Source organism: Cinclus cinclus, chromosome 1 (assembly GCF_963662255.1).
Source record: "Cinclus cinclus chromosome 1, bCinCin1.1, whole genome shotgun sequence".
Taxonomy (NCBI): Eukaryota; Metazoa; Chordata; class Aves; order Passeriformes; family Cinclidae; genus Cinclus; species Cinclus cinclus.
In genome coordinates, this window is record NC_085046.1 from 150,019,516 (window position 1) to 150,027,424 (window position 7,909).

At 46.0% G+C, this 7,909-nt stretch overlaps 1 non-coding gene across 1 annotated transcript; it reads right to left on the bottom strand.

Annotated features, from left to right (window-relative positions):
• Positions 1-3,010: 3,010 nt before the first annotated feature.
• Positions 3,011-3,083, bottom strand: TRNAF-GAA (transfer RNA phenylalanine (anticodon GAA)). The gene has a single exon. It is a non-coding gene; the product is annotated as a tRNA-Phe (tRNA).
• Between the last annotated feature and the right edge of the window lie 4,826 nt (positions 3,084-7,909).

The window sequence follows — 7,909 nt, forward strand, 5'->3', positions numbered from 1 at the left end:
CACACTTAAAAACTAACACAATAAAATAATGGAAGGAGAATGGGGAAAATAAGGTTTTGATTCATCACACATCCTTCATCCACTTTGTTATTTTTAATGAGACCTGAGCATCCTCAGAGGGATCAGCCACAGTGGCAACAGAGAGGGCTGTGCAGCAAAAGGAACATTAGAGATGGCAAGGTGGTTTCCAGTTCTTTCTGGAGGGCAGGAAAGAGCTCATTGAGAGCTGCCCTATATTGACTCAGAATTTTCACTTCCTCAACCAGTTTAAACCCCTTCCTTACAATGCTGACCTGTGGCTCGACCACAAATTCCTCATCCTCATCCTTACAACCCCAGATCCACATCAGCACTCAACCTGGCTAACCTTTGCCATGACAGGCAAAATATTCCAAGTTTTTCTCACCTCCAGTAGCCTTTCCTTTTCTAGATGAATCCCAAAGTATTTCCTGGCCATTTGAAGTGTTCTGTATCAAACGTGACCCAGGATTCTGCATCACCTGCTTTCCCGCACGGTTTCCTCGTTATTTACCTCATCTTGCAGTGCTCTGAGACGATCTGTCCTCTCCTTTCTAATCACTCCCTCCTCCCCATTTCCGCTCCACTTTGAGGTGAATCCACCTGAAAGTCCCAGGAGTTTCTTAGGAACAGCCTGCTGAGCACAGCTCTGTGACGTCGATGCCAGCATTGTGAGGGCTGCGTTTTCCTGGATAGCATGACTGTTCCTAATCCTTGCAAATAAAAGGAATTAGAGAAACAGAGGACTTGAGAGGTGTATGAGTAATCCAGCATCATCCCTGGGGACACGTGCTGGGATAACACACAAAAACAAGCTGGGAACACAGAGTTCTTTCACCTGCAAGCTGACTCTCCCCACTCTTTGGGAAGGGAAGTGTCAGTGCTGCAGTAAGGGAAACTGAGGCACGGGGATTGGCAGAGATTCAGCTGGCTTGGTGGAGAGCCTCAGGCAAGGCTTTCCATGATCTCTTTGGGTCACAGCTGCCTGAATTATGCATTAAAGCTCAATTTATTTGGATAAGAGGAGAACGAGACTGTGAATTCCATCCTGGGGAAGCCATGTGAGGAGGAGCTGAAAGCACTTGGTTTGTTCAGCTGGAGAAGAGGAGAATGAGGGGAGTCTAAAACTTCACATCTAAAGTCACCCCATCTGAGTCTAAAACTTCCTCCAGAGAGGAAGAGGAGGGGTGACACTGCTCTCTGCTCTGTGGTGACCTGTGATAGAACCTGAGGGAATGGCCTGAAGCTGTGTCAGGGGAGGTTTAGGATGGATTTCAGGAAAGGATTCTTCACCCAGAGGGTGGCTGGGTAATGGAACAGCTCCCCATGGAATGGTCACAGCACCAAGACTGACAGGGTTCAAGGAGTGCTTGGACAACACTCTTGGTCACATGGTGGGATTGTTGGGGTGTCCTGTGCAGGGCCAGGAGTGGGACTCAACAATCTTTGGGGGTCTATTCCAACTCAGATTATTCTGTGGTTCTGTGGTTCTGTGCCTCTGACCCAAAGCTGCTATGTGTTCCAGTGCATTTGTACCCCCTCCATGATTATCCCCACCTTGGCTCTTCCTCCATCCACCACTCCCACCCTCATTAATATCCAATATCCCAGTGAAGCCTCTCTGATTTCTCACAACCAGATGACCAAATGTTGCCTTCAGCTCCTCTTTGAGTTGTCCTAGAGCCTGGTTTGGGGCCATCTGACCAAGGGTGAACACCAAAACCATCCCACCACACAAAGACAGCACTGTGCTCTCCCTTTCCACGGAACTGGGATCTGTTCCACCCGCCGACTTCCCCACCTCCGAAATCTGTGTCTCGGCAAGGGGAAGGAACATTCCATAGAAGGGAAGCGATCTCTGCCAGGCACTGCAGAAATGGGACACAGATGGTGCCTGGAACGAGAGCGGAAGTTTATTTGGGGGCTCTGTGTGTGACGTCACACTGCAGATCCTGCAGCAGATGACAGGCACCGGGATTTCAGAGCGGGTGAGGAGTTCAATTTGAAGGAGTCTCTGCATGCTATTAGAGCTGTTAGTTTGACTGGATAACAAAAGGAAAAATAATGAAAAATAAAAAGAGGAGAACTGTACCTTGATTATAATTTAAGGCTAGGAGTGTTTAAATTTGCTTTTATTCATGTGTAGGTCTGGTTCTTCTGACACCCAAATCTTGTTCCCAGCTCTTTGTTGGCTATTGATCAGCCAGGATAATTGTGCAGATTGGCCAGGTGGACACTGGTGATGGAAAAAAACTGAGGGTGACATTGGCCTGGCTTTTCCCTGCCCTATACATAAAATTTTGTCTTTGTCCTCTACTTGCTGGAGAGTTGGAGGAGGTTTCTGGACATCTTCTAGTGAAACTCTCTGCTCCACCAGGGCCACTAGAGCCAGTAACCCAGGGCCACAGCCAGCTGGTATTTAGAAATTTCTCAGAATAGAAACTCCACAACCTCTTGGGGCAACAAATCCCTCTCATCTTCTCCTCATAAGAAAGAGGCTCCAGTCCTTCCATTACATTCACTGGGGCTGTTCAGCCTCGAGAAGAGACAACTGAGAGTGGACCCCATTCCTGTTTGTCCCTGTCTGCAGGGAGGGCTCCAAGCACGGGCCAGGGTCTGCTCTGGGGGGCCCAGCAATGGCACAGGAGGAGCAGGCAGGAACTGATCCCAGGAACTTCCACCTGGACATGAGACAGAACTTCTTCCCTGGGCAGTGACCAAGCTCTGAACAGAGACCAGAGACGGTATGGAGTCTCCCTCCCTGGAGATATTCCAGAACCCTCTGGACACAATCCTGTGCTGGGTGCTCTCGGATGGTCCTGCTGGAGCAGTGAGGTGGCACCAGATGACACCACTGTGGTCCCTTCCAGCCTGGCCCATTCTGTGATTCTGCGATCACCTTCCTGGCCCTGGGCTGAATCTGTCCTGGATGTCCAGGTTTCTCCTGCACTGCAGAGCCCAGTCCTGGGCACACAAAAGTGCAGGAAAACTCTGCTGAAGCCCGGGATTGAACCAGGGACCTTTAGATCTTCAGTCTAACACTCTCCCAGCTGAGCTACTTCAGCTCTGCTGGGGCTTAGGTTTTCCCAAAACCTGTTGAAACATAAGGATCTTTCAGCCTTTTCAGGCAGCCTTTGGTTGATTTTATCTTGGAAATCAAAGAATTGTTTCAGGGAACAGGACAGAGACAGGCTGAGTTCAAAAGTAACGGCTCAAGACACATGGAAGTGTTCAAGGCCAGGTTGGATGGAGGCTTGGAGAAACCTGGGACAGTGGAAAGCATCCCTGCCCATGCCAGGGGATTGGAAAGAGATGATCTTTAAGGTCTTTCCCAGCCCTAAACATTCTGGGGTTCTGTGATAAAACACAGCTAAATCTGGAATTAAACAGCAGCAGTGATCTGGGAACCATCCAGGAGCTGTAGCATTGAACTGAATTTCCTGACACCTTTTCACAGAGTCTACAGAAGGATCTGGAATTATCCATGGGGCCTGGTTAATCTTTTCACATCAATCTGTCTCTATCCACTTAAGGAATGGGAGCCAGGCATCTTCATGCAGTGATACGGGAGATGTTTTCCCAGCCCACCACCTTATCCTGCAAATAATTCGCTCCCAGGACCATCTTGCATCTTTCACCAGCTCCAGATTCACATCTTCCCAAAATACATATGTGGAACACACAGTAAGTTTTCCGTGTCTGTTAAAAATCTGGTAGTGAAAGGTGTCAGAAATATATTTAATCTGGGTTTGAATGTTCAGCTTGACAGCAGCTGATATTTCCACACTGAGATTTATTAGATAACAGTTCCTGATATCTTGGGCTCCCAAACTAGGCTTTAAGAGTCTCTTGAAATATCCAGACATCAGGATCATTCCCCAAGTGGGTTTTCTTTCTCCATAAACTCTTCCAGCAGTGGATCCCAATGGTGATGGCACCCATGGTCACTGAGGAACCAGTCATGGGTGGCTGAGGGTCTCAGCATCTCTGTGCTTGTCAGGTGGAGAATTTTTGGGCAGCTGAGCAGTGCTACAGAATCTCTGCTTCTTGACTTAAAAATTGTCTCCTCTATGTGACCTAAAACATTCCAGATGCAGTTTTTGAAAGCTCTGTGGTGCCAAAAAGAAAAAAAAAAAAAAAGAAAAAGGTGCGCATAATAAATCCAGGATGTGGCTAAAGACCATGGGCAACACACAACAAACATAACCCCAAAACCAATTCCCAATACCAATTCCATTTTTTGTCTGGTAGAGCTGCTGATATGAGAGGAATCTACAGTATTGTCCAGGAATTGGAGCCACAGGAGGGCAATTAGGCCACAGCCCTGAAGTGGGAATGAGCAATCCTCATCTGTAGTGGTTTTGCTTTGTTAATTTGAAATGTTTTGGTTAATGTATTAATTTATATTGAGGGTTTTAGTGTAAGTTAAAATATTAATGTATTTATTAGAAATATTTATTTATTCTTTGTTGTGAGATAGAATTAGGAGGAAGGTCTAAGAGGTTTAATTTTAAATGATATAAAGAAAAATGTTTATTATTGGGGATTAAAAGGAAAAATAATAAGAATTAGAATAAAAGTTTCATATTTTAATATATATTTATATTGATAATGTATAGAAATAAATTAGTTAGTTTATTATTTTAAAAGAGTTTTTTTCTATTAATTCATTAATCCCATTGAATGTCTCTCTCATCTCCACCTCTACCTCAGATCCATTAGAAGAAGGAAGTTGGGTATTGACCACAGTTAAGTTTTATTTTCCTATTGCCCATTAAAGAAGATTAAGAAAAAAATCTCGCACTGTGTCCCCTGCAAGATCACCCCCAAACCAAGGTTATTTGTTCAGAACAGGGCTGGTTATTTTTATCTCCAGAAGGTTTTTAAAGGAGCAATTTCTCGAGCTCAGTGATCGTGGCTCTTACAAGTACACCTTGGATCAGATTTTAGGAACAGAACACTCTTCCTGGTGTATTTTCCCACACTTGGATGCTGAAGGAAAGTGAGAATTGCACAGGCAGATGATTCCTTAGCTCATTATTTTGGAGTCTATCCTAAGTGTTTACTCACATGTGAAGCTTTACTTTGAAGGGTTTTTAATGTCTGGAGTGTGGACTTGCTCCAGGCTTAATTTTTCTTCAAAGATTCTGTCTTTGAAAGCAAATCAAAACAGGCCAATGTCTATTTTGAAACATCAGAGCCTCTAATTCTGTGAAATAGTTCTGTTTTGTTTTTCCCTGAAGAGCTGTGAGCTGTTTGGCATTACCAGCAGTGATGATTTCCAAATTCCTGTGAGGCCAGGTGGGCACATCCATGTGACAGGGAGCAAGGACCACAAGAGAACATCTGGCACTACATTTTTTCTGTAAAACACAGCGATTTTGAAAAGGTTTCTGGGATGGAATTCATCTCACCTACTTCTCTGAGGCCAAAAAAGGCAAATCTCTACAACTGACCCAATCACAGGATTATTTTTTGGGTGGAAAAGGACCTTCAAGATCATTTAATTCATGCCAAGAGCAACCAGGTTTTGTCTCTCTATGGGTTTTTCCAGAATCTTTATTAAGACCAGTGCAGAAATAGGCTGTGTCCTATCAAAAGTTTTTCTCCAAATTAATTACAACAAATAACCCACAGCACTTTTAGGTCTTCCCAGATCTGATTCACGTGCAGCTGTTTCTGAATTTCTGGGAGGGAGATCAGTGCATTTGGATTCAGGTCTATCTGTCTTGATGGAGCCAGAGCAGATGAAATCCTTCCCAAGGCCAGTGGTGCCACCTAATGGGAAAATTCCCAGGGAATCCAGGTCTCGGAAGTTCAGTCCTTAGCTGGAGTGTTGCTAGGTGACGTAGGAATGGAAATTAGGAGTTCTGACGTCAATCCCTCTTTTCTGCTGCTTTGCGACCATTCCTCCGTCAATCCATTCCCTTTTCCCAGGCATCCGAGCCACAAACAGGAGACCGCCCCGGGAAATTTGTTCTATTTCCAGTTTAAATCCAATCTCAGCAATCCCTGGAGCTCCTAAAGTGTTTTTGTCCTTCTTGATGCTCATTCTGTCTGGAGAGGAAATGATCCCAGATTTTGGGATTATGGAGAACCAAGCAGAAAACAAGACGGAATGAGGGGCTGCCATGGGAGAGACCAGGACTCTGGGCTTTTCTTAATTGCAGATTTTGCAAATGAGGGGTGAGACAAGTTCTCTGCATTGCAGCACCCACACTCAGGTCAGTCTGGAACTGCAATGTGGTTCTGCAAAAGAAAGGGATAATATCTCAAATATCTCAAAAGTTCCCACCTGGCAGTCCCCTGCAGCCACTCCAAATGATGGATAACCATGAGAGCGGGTAGGAATGAGCTGCCAAGCCTGTCCTGGTCTCCAGGGATTATTGTATTCCCTGACTGTGTTGCCTTCCCAGAACTCACTTGTTTTTCTACAACAGTATCGCTCACACCTGCCACTTTAATTTTTCAGAAATGTGTTACAGGGGGTAGAGCAGATCTTCCTCAGGTCTCATCTCAGCTCTACCATTGATGAATCATGAGTTTTAATCTGTCTCAGCCAGGCTTTCTCTTTTTCCTTTTCTCTGAAGTTCAAAAGTTATATCCAAGATTATTTAATTTTGTTTTCTGCGATAAAGATATTTCCAAGGGCTTGCAAGAAGAAAATTATGTAATGGGATGTCAAAGCATTATTTCTCCTATTCTGGGGAGAGGGAAGCAGTGAAGGGGGAGGAGGATCCAGTCCCTCTTTCAGTGCCTCACTGACAGAATGTCACCACTACAGCCAAGAATTGAGCTCAGAGAGCCCCTGTGCAATTCCATGGCTGGAGAATGGATTAACATTTAGGCCAAAGGGGAGAAACCTTTAATTAAGCTGACTCAAGTCATTAATTCTTGCAAGTAGCTGAGCTCTGCTGGTAATGATGACTCTGCAGCTGTGGCTGGTGCTGCTAAAAGCCTGGAACACTGCCTGGCAGAGGTGCTCAGGCACCAGTGATTGTCCTCAAAGGAGCATAAAGTCATGGAATGGTTTGGGATGGAAGGGGCCTTCAAGATCATTGAGTTCCAACACCCTGCCACAGGCAGGGACACCTTCCACTATCCCAGGGTGCTCCCAGCTCTGTCCCAACTCTTGGACATTTCCAGGGATGGGGCAGCCTCAGCTTCACTGGCAAACCTGTGCCAGTGCCTCCCCACCCTTCCAGGGAAGAATTTCTTCCCAGTATCCCATCTAACCCTGCCCTCTGTCAGTTTGAAGCCATTCCTTCTTGTCCTGACACTCCAGGCCCTTTTCTAAAGTCCCTCTCCAGCTCTCCTGGAGCCCCTTTAGGCACTGAGGCTGAGGGAAAGGACCCTGAGGTCTCCCTGGAACCTTCTCTTCTCCAGGCTGAACAAACCCAGCCTTTCCTCGTAAGAGAAAAGCTCTATATCTCTAATAATCTTTGTGGTTTTCTCTGGACTCACTCCAGACTAAACAGCCCCCACACATCAGTGGCTTAACATTACCACCAATTTACAGGGCAGTCCGTGCCACAGGACTGGGAACAGGCAGTGGAAGGAACAAAAATCCCTTTATATAACGATTTTTCCTGAAGTACTGGAATTGCAAAACCCTGTCCTTCTTTCACAGGCTCAGACTTGTTGAGGTCCCTTGCCCAGAACCACTTCCATAAGGAAAGCGGGACTATTCCCATATGTCTAAGAAGGGGAACTCCACTCTCTCTCAAGGCCACCAGTCCCAGCTCCTCATCCTTTCCCCACAGCCGAGTTGTTCCAGTGCCCTCCAGTGTCCCCCAGTCCTGCTGGCCCTGGGCTGGATCTGTCCTGGATGTCCAGGTTTCTCCTGTACTGGAGAGCCCAGCCCAGGGCACACAAAAGTGCAGGAAAACTC